The sequence below is a fragment of the Lissotriton vulgaris genome, chromosome 4_1 (genome assembly GCF_964263255.1).
Source record: "Lissotriton vulgaris chromosome 4_1, aLisVul1.2, whole genome shotgun sequence".
NCBI classification, from domain to species: Eukaryota; Metazoa; Chordata; class Amphibia; order Caudata; family Salamandridae; genus Lissotriton; species Lissotriton vulgaris.
The window spans coordinates 1,567,554,027-1,567,571,699 of record NC_141691.1 but is presented as its reverse complement, the minus strand read 5'-3'; positions in this window follow the sequence as shown (position 1 = coordinate 1,567,571,699).

Genomic DNA, 17,673 nt, shown 5'->3' with positions numbered 1-17,673 from the left:
TCTGGTGGGGAGTCTCAGATGTTCAATTACCTGCCACTGTAGATCAATGTCTCGATGGCCTTTGTCAATAAAATGTGGTACAAGGGGTGCCGAGAGTACCTGGCAATTAATTTGACTCTTGTGTTGAATTATGCGCTGTTTCACCATTTGAGTAGTTTGGCCAATGTAGAGTAGATCGCATGGGCAGCGAATGGCGTAGATCACGTTGGTGGTTTTGCAATTGGTATGGCAAGTAAGTTCATGGCTTGTCCCATTGTATATAAACTCTTTCGTGTTAAAGGTGAGTTCACATACACTACATCCTTGGCATTTGAAGTGTCCACGGATCGGTGCCAGACCCCAGGCAGATGTAATGGTGTGTTTGTCTTTTGAGGTTTCTGGCCATGTGATGGCATGTACCAAATGGTTTGCAATGTTATTGCCTCGTTGGTATGAAAAGAGTGGTGGGTCCTGGAATTGTTTTTCTGATCTTAGCACTGGCCAGTTCTTTTTGATGATGGCACTTATTCTGTTGCTGTCTGGTCCAAAGGTAGAGACGAATGGGATCCTTGTCATAGTCTTTTTGGTTTTGGGAACCAACAGATGTTCACGATGGTAGTACCAGGCGCGCTTCTTGGCTTTGGTCACCAGTCTGCGGGGGTATCCTCTATGTATGAGTTTGTTCACGAGGATGTTTGCTTCGCGGAAGTAGTCTTTTTTCCATTTACAATTACGTCTAATGCGTAGAAATTGTCCAAATGGCAAACCATCTCTTAGGCTTCGGGGATGGTGACTTGAATAGCGCAGCAGAGTATTGCGTTCTGTCGGTTTCCGATAGAGAATGGTACCCAATGTGCCATCCTCGGCATGAACGATAACATCCAGAAAGGGTAGATCGTTTGTTTTGTATTCAGAAGTGAATTTCAGATGTTCTTGGCTTTTGTTGAGCCAGAGAATGAATGGTGTTAAATCATCTGGGGTACCATGCCAAAGAAGGAGGATGTCGTCAATATAGCGACGCCAAAGACTTACATGGTGAAGGTAAGGATTGATGGTATTTAGAATTGATGATTTTTCAAGGTTATGTACAAAGAGTATGGCAAAATTGGGCGCGAAGCAAGCGCCCATTGAGACACCTTTGGTTTGTAAGTAGTATGTCTCACGATACAGGAAATAGTTGTTCTGCAAGGCAATTCGGAGTAAGTCCATGATAAATTCCGTTGGGATTCTTGTGGGTTGTGGTCTGGTTAATAACAAATCATGGATGACTTGTAGGCCTTCTCTGTGAGGTATATTGGTATATAGGGATTCTATATCCAAACTAACCATGAGTTGTGAGGTGGTGTCAAAGGCCTTATCCTCAATGGTGGTAATGAGGTCCATAGTGTCTCGTATATAGGTGTCAGTTAGAGGGACAAAATCCTTGAGATGGCGTCGATAAATTTGCCTAGTGGTTCGAGGATTGATCCGCAACCGGAGACAATTGGACGACCCGGTGGATTGGCCAAGTCCTTGTGAATTTTAGGCAGTACATACAAGACGGGTGTTCTGGGGTAAGGGTTGTTCAAGTATGCATGTTCTTTTTTGGTTATGATACCAAGATCTCTCGCTGAGCCTGTAACAGTCAGTATTTTGGATTTAATATCCTGCATTGGGTCTTTTGTGAGAGGGCGATAATGTTCCAAATTAAATAATTGTCGTTTGATTTCAGTGTCATATTGATTGGTATCCATCACCACGATTCCACCGCCTTTATCGGCGGGCTTGATGATAATTTCGTTATTGGTTTTTAATGACTGGAGAGCGTTTTTTTCAGTTAGGGGCAGATTGTAAGGTGTGAATCTAGGAATAGTTTTGAGATCTAACACCTCCTTCATGACCAATTTCTCAAAGGTTAAGATTTCCGGTGACATTTGATTAGAAGGTGGATTGAAGGTGGAGGGCGGTCGGAATATGGATTGACTTTGGTTATTTGGTTCCGTTTTGTCAGCAAAGAAGTATTTGAGGCGTATCCTCCTGAAAAATTTGAGAAGGTCGGATTGAAGATCCAGGAAGTTGGTACGTTCCATGGGGACAAAAGTCAGTCCTCTCGAGAGCAGGTTGATTTCAACGGGTGTTAGAGTGTGCCTGGATAAGTTGAATATAGGAATAGTAAGGTCGGTGTTATGGATTTCACTGCCACTGTTTATTGTGGTTGGCGCCATTGGTAGAATCGGTTCCGTGTCTGTCGTTCTCCTGGGAGTTGTGGCTGGTATTGACGGTTCCTGGTTTGGCGGTTGGGAGGCGGGGGTTGACCGCGTCCGCGGCCCCGGCCTAAAAAACCTGGTGGTAGGAGGGGTTGCGGTCTGTTGCTGGAGGAGGAAGCTCCAGAATCTGATTCTTCTGCTGAGGTGTTGGACGAATCAGAAAAGGTGATTCTTTGGTTATTCCGGAATCTACCCCAGTTGTGTGTTCTAGGGGGATTGTAAGGCGTGTTAAAGAATTCCTCGTTGAGGTAGGGGTAAGTGTTTTCAACTTTGTAAAATTTGATATCCTTCTGTATTTTATTAACTTTTTTGTTAGTTTCAAAGGTGTTGAAGGTTTCAATGGTTTTGTTGATTTTTTCCAGGAGGTTTTTGGCATCAGCAAGAGAGTCGTCAGCTGCGATGAGTTTCTCCAATTCGTCAATCTCTTGTAGTTCCAGGCGGCTATGTTCTATAGCGGTATCAATTCCTAGGACCATCCAATGACGTGAGCATGTGGTGGCAAGATGGCTGAAACTGGTTCTGAACTTTGGGTCTTGAGTGAAAATAGCAGGGGTGTTCCTTATTATTATTAAATCCAAAATGCTGACTGTTACAGGCTCAGCGAGAGATCTTGGTATCATAACCAAAAAACAACATGCATACTTGAACAACCCTTACCCCAGAACACCCGTCTTGTATGTACTGCCTAAAATTCACAAGGACTTGGCCAATCCACCGGGTCGTCCAATTGTCTCCGGTTGCGGATCAATCCTCGAACCACTAGGCAAATTTATCAACGCCATCATCAAGGATTTTGTCCCTCTAACTGACACCTATATACGAGACACTATGGACCTCATTACCACCATTGAGGACAAGGCCTTTGACACCACCTCACAACTCATGGTTAGTTTGGATATAGAATCCCTATATACCAATATACCTCACAGAGAAGGCCTACAAGTCATCCATGATTTGTTATTAACCAGACCACAACCCACAAGAATCCCAACGGAATTTATCATGGACTTACTCCGAATTGCCTTGCAGAACAACTATTTCCTGTATCGTGAGACATACTACTTACAAACCAAAGGTGTCTCAATGGGCGCTTGCTTCGCGCCCAATTTTGCCATACTCTTTGTACATAACCTTGAAAAATCATTAATTCTAAATACCATCAATCCTTACCTTCACCATGTAAGTCTTTGGCGTCGCTATATTGACGACATCCTCCTCCTTTGGCATGGTACCCCAGATGATTTAACACCATTCATTCTCTGGCTCAACAACAGCCAAGAACATCTGAAATTCACTTCTGAATACAAAACAAACGATCTACCCTTTCTGGATGTTATCGTTCATGCCGAGGATGGCACATTGGGTACCATTCTCTATCGGAAACCGACAGAACGCAATACTCTGCTGCACTATTCAAGTCACCATCCCCGAGGCCTAAGAGATGGTTTGCCATTTGGACAATTTCTACGCATTAGACGTAATTGTAAATGGAAAAAAGACTACTTCCGCGAAGCAGACATCCTCGTCAACAAACTCATACATAGAGGATACCCCCGCAGACTGGTGACCAAAGCCAAGAAGCGCGCCCGGTACTACCATCGTGAAAATCTGTTGGTTCCCAAAACCAAAAAGACTATGACAAGGATCCCAATCATCTCTACCTTTGGACCAGACAGCAACAGAATAAGTGCCATCATCAAAAAGAACTGGCCAGTGCTAAGATCAGAAAAACAATTCCAGGACCCACCACTCTTTTCATACCAACGAGGCAATAACATTGCAAACCATTTGGTACATGCCATCACATGGCCAGAAACCTCAAAAGACAAACACACCATTACATCTGCCTGGGGTCTGGCACCGATCCGTGGACACTTCAAATGCCAAGGATGTAGTGTATGTGAACTCACCTTTAACACGAAAGAGTTCATATACAATGGGACAAGCCATGAACTTACTTGCCATACCAATTGCAAAACCACCAACGTGATCTACGCCATTCGCTGCCCATGCGATCTACTCTACATTGGCCAAACTACTCAAATGGTGAAACAGCGCATAATTCAACACAAGAGTCGAATTAATTGCCAGGTACTCTCGGCACCCCTTGTACCACATTTTATTGACAAAGGCCATCGAGACATTGATCTACAGTGGCAGGTAATTGAACATCTGAGACTCCCCACCAGAGGTGGCAACATGAACTTAATGCTAAACCGAGCTGAATGTAAATGGATCTCACTTGTTGATTCTGTAAATAGGGGCCTTAACACCCTTGATGAGTGGAACAGTACAATAATCACCTGAACTTTCATGCAGATTTTCTAAACCTGCTCTATACTCGAGTTCCCCGTAACTGACTCTGCCAGTTTAATTTAGTGGTCCTACCCAGACATCAACTGCCCCTGTTGAACTGATCCCGCCGCCCATTATAGCGGCTTGCTCACAATTATTCATGCCTCACTGCTCTTGTAATCATTGTAGCGTTTTTGTAATTATCCATGTTTTACTGCAATTCAATTTTCAATGTATAACTATTGTACGGGTATAACATCTATCAATCTTACATGACCGTGATTGTTTAACAATATGTTTTCTTGCGCGTCATGAAACTTTTTCTTTGATCATTAGTCTCTAGCGCAGTGTTCCTCCCCGTTTCCCACCCTCCCCACGCCCCTTCCCTATCTTCTACGTTACTAGACCCTACCCCTAGGCGCTGCCCTCTCCATTGTTCCCCTCCTCTGTTCGTTCTCACGCCCGCCCTTCCCTTGGGGCCACGACCCCTTCCTCCTGGTTTCTTCCTGGTTCTCTTAGACGACTGCCTTCCACGCGTAATTCATCGTGGGAACCCATCTCTACGGATTCATCCGTTGCCAGCGCCAGATTTATTCAGGTATCTCGCCTGCCCCCCACCGATCCACGGTCACAACGGTGACCTTTTGACTAATCTTTGCGCGCCCATTTTCCCATGCCTAAACCCAGATTCTTGTTCCAGGCGCCGCACCGGCTCTATAATCGAGACCCGGACTCACCCAGCCACGATCATTGATCCAACTCTGATCGCCTGGGCCTACTTTCACTGCACGACTGACCCCCTTTACTGCCAGCATTCTGAGACTCCAGGTATGCAACCGATACCCCTTTCTCTCCCCCCTCCCCTCCCCTTTCCTTCACTCTAGCCCAACCTTTCCTTACTCACATGGTAAATAATTGCATGTGCCCTACCACAGCCAACACTGATAGGCCCTTTTCATTAAACTGGCCAATTCCACTCTTTGTGAATTGCCCTACCACTCGGCACATTCACCCCCTTAAGTAGGCTACCGTGTGTCCATGCCCTATCAGTTAACTTACCCTTTTCCCCACGCAGCACTCCAAATCATCGCCAACCCTGTCCTGAAGAGGATCCTAAATCATCAAGGATCGAAACGCCGTCGACAAACACAGCGCGATCTTTTGGCGCATTTTCCCCAGGCTCAGAACTGTGTTAAAACTCAAAACATTTTAATCATGTATATATAATGTGAAGCCTGTTTTTTGATTTTTCCTCACTTTGCGCCGACCACGCTGTTCACCACGTTCACTTGCGTCGTCACCTTCACTTTGTCATCACCCTGTCACCAAGTGTTATTTGGGTTGCTTCATGAATGTTTTCATGTACAGTGCTGCCTCTTAACTGTGCTCTCCATTTTTAACAAATTGGTGATTAATAACCATTTCTTGAATGCATTGAGACTCCTTGTGTTTCCTTTCTTGTAATACTTATTGTATGCATTTTTTCAAACTGTCTTTGACATTGCTACCTATTGGGACACTGTATCCTATATATCTGCTGGACACTAGAGCGTAAACAATGATGGTGCCTCCAGGCGTCCTGATTTCCCCCAATATGGTGAGGTTCCGTGACAATTATAAGTGGTGTTTCTCGACTCGCACGAATATGGTCGAGTCTGGTATCTATGAACCGCAAATGACGAGTTTAGTGGGTGTACGCGTTTTCGCTGTACTAGCCTGAACCGTTCATTTGTTTTGTGGGTTTCTTCATCTGAACCCACGGGTTCCATTTTAGATATGGCATCCATTTTGTTTCTTGCCCTCAAGTAGCCAGCGAACGGACGCTGTCCGCTTCGCGACCCTGGGATTCCCAAACTCTTGCGGAAGACACGTGTTCCTTTGAGGATGTCTTTATGATGAGGGGTATGATACTGTAAGGCATATGGCCCCGCTCGAGGCTCATCTTGCCGTGCCTTTCTATTGTCTTAGTTGTGCATTTCATTTAGCACGTCCTTTTGATCCCTGCAATCGTGTTTTCCTGACAACACCCCTTTTACACTTCCTTTGATCTGTTCGCTATCCTCGTCTTCCTCTGCACCTGTTTCTGTCTCTTCCTTGATTCGTTTACAGCCGAACGGAATGCACTAATGGTGGGAAGATGTACTTTTACAGTTGGGAACCGCCAAATGCTACTGTAATTATGTTTCGGGCCCTGAATACATGAAAGCGACCCCCTATGATATTTACTGTGTGAACTGGGTTGTAACCTTTTGTCTGTCATGCTAACCTATGAGAGAAAACTGTATAAAAAGAGCGATCCACAGATACAATTGGAAGCAGTCTCCGTGAACTTACATGCTATGTACTTCTCGTGACTTCTGTGTTCCCTGCAGTAAATAAACCTCGAATCTTTGACGCCGAAGGAAGTGTCCCGTGTCTCTGTCATTTGTACGCCGGAACAGGTAACCCACGAAGGTTTCAGGTGTTATCCCTGGCACCACTGGGTCTTAGAATAACCCAGTCCTTCAATGGCTGCTAAGTCGGTAATGCAAGGGAGGGGACCCGCTTAAAGAGCGGTGAACTAACAATTATGGTGCAAGTGTGCAAAGTGGACACCAAAAAACAGGGGAGAAGACAAGTAAAATAAAGCAAATGACAAAACGGGGAGTTTTAAAAAACGCCACACAAATGCGTCGATAATTATGCTAAAAGCGCAGTCTAACCGGCGCTGATCGTAGAGTCCCTGGTGTTACCTTAGCAGCCATTACACTGTGCAAGGACTAAAATTTGATGTTGCTGTTTCTGTGTTGTACATGAAGACTGGATTATAGATATAATGATTGGATGTGCTCAGGTGTAGTATTTAAATGATTTAGCCAGGATTTTTGAATCTGTGGCTTAATTAACACCCTAGTGGGTGGGTGTATGACACCTTAGAGAGCACCCCGCACTCGGTGTATTGAGAATCACGGATTTCATTTCATACTGTGACAGTAAATAGATGTGCGGACTGATATAGGCAAACCCACATTCTGTGTTTTACATATTGCATATGTGGTTCGCTGGCATTTCCAGCAGTCCCAAAATGGTCGAACCGCAGTACTTGGTATACAGTGGTCGAACCACTGGTGCGGTGGTCCATGACCACCACCACACTTCCACCACAGGTTCAGCGGTCCAATGGACTGCCAAACATTTAGTTAGGCCCTTACAAAGTAGCAAAATGGTAACCCAAAAGGTATTGTACAATGCAGGTAGACATACACTCAAAGACAAACAAATCTTAGAGAACATTGTCAGCTAATATTACAAAAATATGGCATCACTACAGATGTAGGCGAGACATTAGATAAACTGTAATCTACAAAGAATCTCATATCATATATCTATCTAGTGGAAATTACTTTGAAAATGAAAATTCAACTCACAGACCATGTTAGACTTGCACCTTAAAATGCTTTTAAACTGTTTCAGAAATATTTTCACATACAAAATTGAAGTAGATTGAGCACACCTGTGATTACGTTTGGGACAATTGTGAATCTCTGCTGGTAGAATGATCAGCGTGCCACGCTCGTTCAAAGCCTGCCAAGCATGCGAAGTATAAGTGACATTCGCCAAGTTCCAAAGGCAACTTGGACTCAAGCGTGCACAGCTATATGGACTATTCCTTATTATTGAGTGAATTTTTAGGAAAACAAAGGGAACATTTGTTTAAAATTCACTCAGGCTTATTTGAACCTAATTAAATTTGTAAGCACAGTCCACATGATCCTCCTTCCAGATGAACAGAACACTTCCCCACACACAAGGTCTTTGTCAAGGCTCTACAAGGGGGCTATTGAACTCCTGAGGGACAGTTGGAAGCTCATGCAGATAGGTTTGGCATGTAGAGGCTTTAGACATGAAAAAGGTGACTTTTAAAAGTACACTGCCGAACATATTTCTTAAAAATCTGACTTTACCTGTGAATTGGGCTTGTGATGAATAATTTAGAAAGTCAAAGAATGCATTTTGCAGCTGGTTCCTTGGGTGTACATAACACTTTTACATTTAAGGTCCGATTCGGTAAAATCCCTAACAAATAGCCGTACGGAGCCTATTTCCCGTACAAATCGTACCTGTAAACTTTCCCGTACGTTCGATGAAGTACGAATCGTATCCAAAGCAGATCTCTGTACGAATCGTACCAAACACCGTACGACCAAAAAATCTGTGCAAATTGTATCCGGAAAACGCATTACGCTACGTCCGTACTTAATCAAGCAGCAATTTCTGGCCCAGCAAGTATGATTCGTCCCTGGGACACTCCGTACGACCCTTTTTCTACGGGACCCAAAAACGTCCGTAAAAGCAGAGCCAAGCCGAACCTCATCCCCAGTACGCGACATACACGCCATGAACCCCATCGTCTGTGTCATCCCAGTCTATGCCTACGACCTGGTGCACAGAAACCGACGACGGCGCATACGGTGAGAAGCACGTACCGCAACAACGGAAGTGTACTTGTATGATGCTTCTTACACGCTGGCGTATAGCACCATTGCAATAGTGATACGATGCACACACACGCCATGATAATAATAATAATAATAATAATAATAATAATATTTATTGTATCATTAGTAAAAACCATTACAAAATATAAATGCAGCAATATTAAAACACACGAAAATTTACATTTACATGCCATGAATGTTGGGGTACGGTGCGTTTCACGTGCTCGCGTAGGGCACCAATCCAATAGTGATACAAGGTGCACACACACACGCCATGAATGTTGCGGTACAGTGCGTTTCACACGCTCGCGTACGGCACCATTGCAATAGTAATACGAGGCGTACACAAACACCATAAATGTTGGGGTACGGTGCGTATCATGCACTTGCGTACGGCACCATTGCATTAGTGATACAATGCGCACACACGCCATGAATGTTGGGGTACGGTGCGTTTCATGCGCTCGCATATGGCACCATTGCAATAGTGATATGATGCGCACACACGCCATAAATGTTGGGGTACGGTGAATTTCACATGCTCGCGTTTGACACCATTGCAATAGTGATACGAGGCGCACACACGCCAGGAATGTTGGGGTACTGTGCATCTCATGCGCTCTCGTACTGCACCATCACAATAGTGATACGAGGCACAAACACACGATGAACCCCATGTGGCCAACAGTATGGGTTTGGGTGGATACGGCTCCCAGTAGAGGCCAACAGTATGGGGGTGGGTGGATATGACTCCCTGCAGTGCCCAGACATATGAGGGTGGGTGAATATTATGACTCCCAGCAGTGGCCAACAGTATGGGAGTGGGTGCAGAGGACTCCCTGCAGTGCCCAGACATGTGAGGGGTGGGTGGATATGACTACCAGCAGTGCCCAGACATATGAGGGGTGGGTGGGTATGACTCCCAACAGTACCCAGACATATGAGGGGTGGGTGGATATGACTCCCAGCAGTGGTCAACAGTATGGGGGTGGGTGCAGAGGACTCCCAGCAGTGCCCGGACATATGAGGGGTGGGTGGATATGACTACCAGCAGTGCCCAGACATATGAGGGGTGGGTGAATATGACTCCCAGCAGTGCCCAGACATATGAGGGGTGGGTGGATATGACTCCCTGCAGTGGCCAACAGTATGGGGGTGGATGGGTATGACTCCCAGCAGTGCCCAGACATATGAGGGGTGGGTGGATATGACTCCCAGCAGTGCCCAGACATATGAGGGGTGGGTGGATATGACTCCCAGCAGTGGCCAACAGTATAGGGGTGGGTGCAGAGGACTCCCAGCAGTGCCCAAACATATGAGGGGTGGGTGGATATGACTCTCAGCAGTGGCCAACAGAATGGGGTGGGTGCAGAGGACTCCCAGCAGTGCCCAGACATATGAGGGGTGGGTGGATATGACTCCCAGCAGTGCCCAGACATATGAGGGGTGGGTGGATATGACTCCCAGCAGTGTCTAACTGTATGGGGGTAGGTGCAGAGGACTCCCAGCAGTGCCCAAACATATGAGGGGTGGGTGGGTATGACCCCCAGCAGCGCCCAGACATATGAGGGGTGGTTGGATATGACTACCAGCAGTGGCCAACAGTATGGGGGTAGGTGGATATGACTCCCAGCAGTGCCCAGACATATGAGGGGTGGGTGGATATGACTCCCATCAGTGCCCAGACATATGAAGGGTGGGTGGATATGACTCCCAGCAGTAGCCAACAGTATGGGGTGGGTGCAGAGGACTCCCAGCAGTGCCCAGACATATGAGGGGTGGGTGGATATGACTCCCAGCAGTGCCCAGACATATGAGGAGTGGGTGGATATGACTCCCAGCAGTGGCCAACAGTATGGGGGTGGGTACATATCCCAGCAGTGCCCAGACATATGAGGGGTGGGTGGATATGACTCCCAGCAGTGCCCAGACATATTAGGGGTGGGTGGATATGACTCCCAGCAGTGGTCAACAGTATGGGGGTGGGTGCAGAGGACTCCCAGCAGTGCCCGGACATATGAGGGGTGGGTGGATATGACTACCAGCAGTGCCCAGACATATGAGGGGTGGGTGAATATGACTCCCAGCAGTGCCCAGACATATGAGGGGTGGGTGGATATGACTCCCAGCAGTGGCCAACAGTATGGGGGTGGGTGGATATGACTCCCAGCAGTGCCCAGACATATGAGGGGTAGGTGGATATGACTCCCAGCAGTGCCCAGACATATGAGGGGTGGGTGGATATGACTCCCAGCAGTGGCCAACAGTATAGGGTGGGTGCAGAGGACTCCCAGCAGTGCCCAAACATATAAGGGGTGGGTGGATATGACTCTCATCAGTGGCCAACAGAATGGGGTGGGTGCAGAGGACTCCCAGCAGTGCCCAGACATATGAGGGGTGGGTGGATATGACTCCCAGCAGTGCCCAGACATATGAGGGGTGGGTGGATATGACTCCCAGCAGTGTCTAACTGTATGGGGGTAGGGGCAGAGGACTCCCAGCAGTGCCCAAACATATGAGGGGTGGGTGGGTATGACCCCCAGCAGTGCCCAGACATATAAGGGGTGGGTGGATATGACTACCAGCAGTGGCCAACAGTATGGGGGTAGGTGGATATGACTCCCAGTAGTGCCCAGACATATGAGGGGTGGGTGGATATGACTCCCATCAGTGCCCAGACATATGAGGGGTGGGTGGATATGACTCCCAGCAGTAGCCAACAGTATGGGGTGGGTGGATATGACTCCCAGCAGTGCCCAGACATATGAGGAGTGGGTGGATATGACTCCCAGCAGTGGCCAACAGTATGGGGGTGGGTAAATATGACTCCCAGCAGTGCCCAGACATATAAGGGCTGGGTGGATATGACTCCCAGCAATGCCCAGACATATTAGGGGTGGGTGGATATGACTCCCAGCAGTGCCCAGACATATGAGGGATGGGTGGAAATGACAGTATGGGGGTGGGTGCAGAGGACTCCCAGCAGTGCCCGGACATATGAGGGGTGGGTGGGTATGACTCCCAGCAGTGCCCAGACATATGAGGGATGGGTGGAAATGACTACCAGCAGTGCTCAGATATATGGGGGGTACATCATCATCAGCATACCACAACTACTGGGGGTATGTGCACATCCCTAACTTGTGACTGACGGTGTGATGTCAAATTCAACATGCATACCCACCCATGGAGGCTGCAAGCGAAATACACACCCTACCATCATTACACAATAGTGTATAGTGTATAGTGATGTAACAGCCTACCAAACAAAGAGAGCAAAAGGGAAAACACACTGTCACACACATCCCAGGACTGATATGAATGTCCAGGTGGTGGTCAAACCACCAAGATGTAGTCTATCATGGAAGTAATAGGGTTGAAACCCTATAGATACAATGCACAAAATTGTGAGTCATGTGCTCAAATAACCTGCCTAACAATTCCCAACATAGGGGTAGGCTGTAATTACACACATGCATAGTGGTGAAAAGGGTGAATGTGCCCAATAAGGCATTTATAAATACTCAAAACAAAAGTACAGTGAGTTGCAAGCATGGCACAGACGAATGAGCAGTAGACATCTGTGATCAGGCATGGCCATTGTTGAAGGGAACTGTCACCAAAAAAGGAAATGAGCACACATCTCAGCACAACAATTGTGCAACTGTCTGAAGTGAAGATGTCAGGTGCCAGGGAGGAAGAAACACTCCTTGGGATAATGTCTCCCGCCAAACTGCAAACACAACCAATGATTAATTGCAGAGACATTGTGATCGCACACAGACACCATGGTTCACCTCATGACCATCAACAAAAAACATCTTTCAGAACCCCAAAACATTATCATGACACCAACTCCAGGCCCCTTATCACCAACATCAAGTACCTGAAATGCAATGGTGTTGAACGTAAAATAAAAGGCTTTATTCAGCTGGAAAAAATAAGATGTGCAAAAATGAGTCCATGCTCAAATAAGGCCAATGGCCAGTCCACAGAAAAGTCCTTGTAGGGGGACATAGGGTAAGCTGTCTACCCCTAACTTGCTTGCACATGGAGTAGCTAATGGGATGCTGACCCTTTGGGGGGCATCATCGGGCGCAGGACCAGGCACCGCAGAGACACGAGGGGGAAGGGTAGGTGTGGTGGGTGCAGGGGGGGACGTATCCTCCTCAGTGGCTTGTGCAGCACCAAAGGTGGACAGATACTCTGCATTGCACACTGCTGCCAGTTCGTCCATACCAACCCCTGCACCCGAGGACACTATGGGAGTGGAGGGAGAGGGCTGTGCGGGTTGCGGACTGTGACTCTGGCTACGTGTATGCGGTCTAACCCCAGTCCCTGTGGGTTTGCCTGCATCCCCCTGAGTGTGCGTGCAAGGAGGTGTGTGCTCCGCCTTTTGTGGGGGTGTGCTGCCTGTGACTGTTGGGGTCCATGATGGTGACTTCCTGTGTGTGCGTAGGACAGGTATAGGAGAGGGGAGTGTGGATGGGTCCGAAGGAGGGGGGGGGGGGCGGACCGCTGCAGGAGGGAAACTGCTGCTGTCAGTGATGAGCCCATGGACTGCATGATCCGACGTTGGTCAGACATCAGTGCTGACATGCCCTCCTTGAAAGACAACAACTCTGTCAAGATTTGTGTGTGGGCAAGGAGGTCATTCAGCATCGATGTCTGATCAACCTGTAACTGGCGGAGTAAGTCCACAGACTCCGCACTGAGGGCAGCAGGAGTGACAGGTGCAGGGGCTGCGGTGCCGGGGCTGAAGGAGACATGGGGGACTGCATGGACAGAAGGGACGGGAGCAACTGGGAGGGTGGAGATGGTTCTGGAGGGGGCGGGGACAGACTCGGTGCTGCTGCCCTGTGTTGCTGAAAATTCCCCCTCCTCCTGGGAGTCAGAATCGGATCCATCAGCGTGGTAAGATGTTTCACCTTCCAACAAGCCCTCAGAGACTGACTCCCCTCACCCTCCATGCCACTGGCTCCCTCTGACTCCTCCACGCGGGTGGCACCGTGGCTGGGTCCCTCCTCCTGGTCCGTGCAGCTGTCTCCTCTAGTTTCGGTGATGATGCTGTTGGCAAGGAGAAGAAACAGAAATGCATCAGTCACCTGTACACATCTGACACATGATCACAAAATCAATAGGTCACACTGCAAATCATGCCATGCATCATTACTTACAGCCAGATAACTCTGCACATATTTGAGCCTTGTACTGCCCAGTTGGTATAGACACAATGCTTCTTGGACACAATGATCCAAAGAACACACCAGGCCACAACTTGAATGAGAAATACACAGAGAAGCTAGTGTTTGTTTACAGAAGAGCCGGACAATACAATGAAGTGATGCCACCTCTTGTTCACCAAGAAAGAAACAGTAGTGGTGCCCCTCAGGGCAAACTAAACAACCTCACTCCCCAAGATGTCACCACACTCAGAGCCCTGTAAGTACATTGGCAAAAAATTCATTTTAAATAAATGTTGCTACCTTGGGACTCACAAAACTTTACACAATCTACATGTATTGAATGTGGTAATTCGCCTTTTGAGAAAAGAACACTTATGTGGCTGCATGAAAGTTGTCTCACAAGGAAAAGCACACTAAAAAACATTTCCACATTAATTGAAAAAGCTGGCACCCTTAAAAACCCAATAAAACCTTGTTAGATACAAATGGCCCTACAGATTGTCCATATACATGGGCCAACGGAGGTCTTGATGTCTTGACACTCCTTAGTTTGTATAATCAACAACAAAGGACTTTCAAAACCCCAAGACCACTGTGGGAACATGTATATGGAGGTCAAGGCACACCATATATCGCTACCACTGGCCTCTTTGAAAAGGTGCCAGCGTCTTACATGAAAGTGGAAATGTCGTTATGTGTGCACTACCTTGTGAGACATCTATCATGCTGGCATATAAGTGTTATTTACACAAATCGTCAAATTAACACATTCCGAACATGAACACCTTTTAACAAGTGTTGTGAGTGCCAAGGTACTATCATTTATGTGACACAACTTCAAATATGTAAGTCCTGACATGGGCATCCATTCCCTGATGACACAGTTGCTTGCACGTAAAACATATTGGCTGTCATGTGGAGTGGCACACATGTCCCAACTCAGGACAATGTTTAAGCTAATGGGCCTGCAATTGTGATGAATAAAATCATTGCTGCATTGTGAACACACCCTTATCCCCACACAAAATGTCAAAACAGATGTCTGCACAGAAATACAAAACAGCGTTGCATCTGAACTACATACATGTGGCAAAAATGTATGAGTCTGAATCATGTCTGGAACAAAACAACATGGGCTGCAAAGCTCCAAATGAAATCACTGGCCACCATCACAGGGGCAGTGCATGGTGAATGATTGTTCAGCCAATTCTCACCCACAGGTCAGACCTGGCAATGCAAAATCATGCGGGCTCATGTAGACCTCTCCCGCACAACACCCACATACCTCAGTCAATGTGATTGATACAGCTCAAGAAGTGAGACCTCTGAATCGGGGTTACAAAAACTGTGCAGCAACAATTCCAAAAGTAACCCAACATCACCTTGTGGGGCTGGCAATACATATTTGTGACAAAGAACCATCAACAGATTGTTGTGAATAGACACCCAGGCACTGCCCAATGTGAGTACGCACAAGCCAAATGTTGTATCCCTGTCCAGTGGACATATGTAGCAGACACAGGAAAAATACAAACTATGCCAGGGACCAATGCCACAGAGGCAGACTCATGCTGAACCTACATACAATGGGCACGGTGTTGGATGACACACATGATTAGGAGGTCATGGTGTCTCAGGGGACTGTAGTGGGCACACTGATCCGTGGGTTTGGAACGAGCTGACTGTACCATGAGCAACTGTCCTGGCACTATGCATATCTCCCACTGATGTACATCATGTTTGAGGACACTACATAGGTCAGGCATGCTTCAAGGGTGTGCAGTTGAAACCTTACACTCCTATGTTGAGAGTCATCATCAGTGCCAACAAATATGGAGCCCCAACACAGTGCACAGGTCATGGCACAGGCAAGGTCCCAACACATGTCACAGACCACCCTCCCACATGATGCGGAAATCAATGTTCAGTCTGATTTTCCTGCACCCTAGATGAACATGTACAAATGTGATTACACACATACCAGGGGACACATGTTAAGGAGGGGAAGGGATGAAAATGAGCACCAGGTGACTTATGGGAGGTGAAAAGGCTCTGCACATATAACCTGTCTGAGCTGACACCCCAACTGTTGGAGTGTAGCCAGTCTTCAGAGCACTTCAAAAAGCAGGTGACACACAACACAACAAACAGCCATGTACCTACCCCCTCCTTGCTGCTGTCTTTCCTGCAACTGCCCATCGTGGCCTGAGAACACCACCTCCAGGGCATGGACCATGTGGGGGGGTCAGGTGACGGCGTCCACCATGCAGGCGTGGAGGTGACAATTTCAGCTGGACCCGGGTGATACGCCGGGTCCAGCACCAGATGTCCTGCCACCTCTCCTGCTCGTTCCTCAGACGCTGGCAAGGGCCCCCGCAGACCTGATGGCCCTGACGATGTTCCACCAGATTTCCCCTTTCTCGTAGGCAGTTACCTGTCAGGAAGACACAGTGAAACAACATCACTACACCTGCTCCATGTCCCAGAGACACACAATTGCACATCTTTGATAATGTCAACAGGATGCTGCCAGGACTTGCATCATTGTCACTGTGAATTTGGCCTGTGTGCAAGCCCCAATGGACTACATGGCATTGAAAGACAACAGATGGCGTAACGGGTGCAACACACTTACTGATCATGTCACACACTGGGCAACACATGCAACTGCAGGGTGTGGGACAGCACGTGCCAAGCAGTCACATAACCCACTCCACTGAAGAACTCTCGGCAGACAGACACACCCTTGCACAGATCACTCGCCTGTCACTGACAACAGTGGATACAACCCTCACTTTACACATGTGCCACTTGCCACTGGGGTGTCACAGTTGTTGTGCCAGCTTTGCAAGTCAGGCACACAGCACTGCTTACTTGTCACATCAGATGGGTAGAGCTGCTGCACACAATATGCAGCAGTGGTGCAACACATCACATACACACTCATCCACATGACAAGGCACATTCACACACATCAATGTCCATGAGGTTGTACACATCATTTAGACAATCTCACCACAGGTCCCCTCAAGTCATAAACATCTGTGAGTACAGTCACCTGTCACTCCGGGGGGATCACTGTTCCACCTCTGGACATTTGGAAATAAAGCCACCAAGATCTGGCATGGCTGAATGTGTCATTCACTATGCAGTGAATGTCACAGTAAGCACAATGCAAGTGAGGAGTGAACACCCATGAACTACATAATGCTCTGCATGCGAGACACCACCATGTACACCCCTTGGGACTCACTCCAAACCACATTGCATGTCTGTCCCACCAATACAAAATGCCTGTTGTGACACTCACACAACAGGTGCACAGTTAAAGGTAGTGGAGTCAGCACTCACCTGCTCCTCTGATCTCCCATACAGCTTGCTGTACTGTGGTAGGAAGCTGTCCAGCAGGACCTGGTTCTCCTCCTCTGTGAAGCCTGGGGCCCTCGCCATAGTACGTACCATGATATGCCAGAGGATACAGAGACAGCA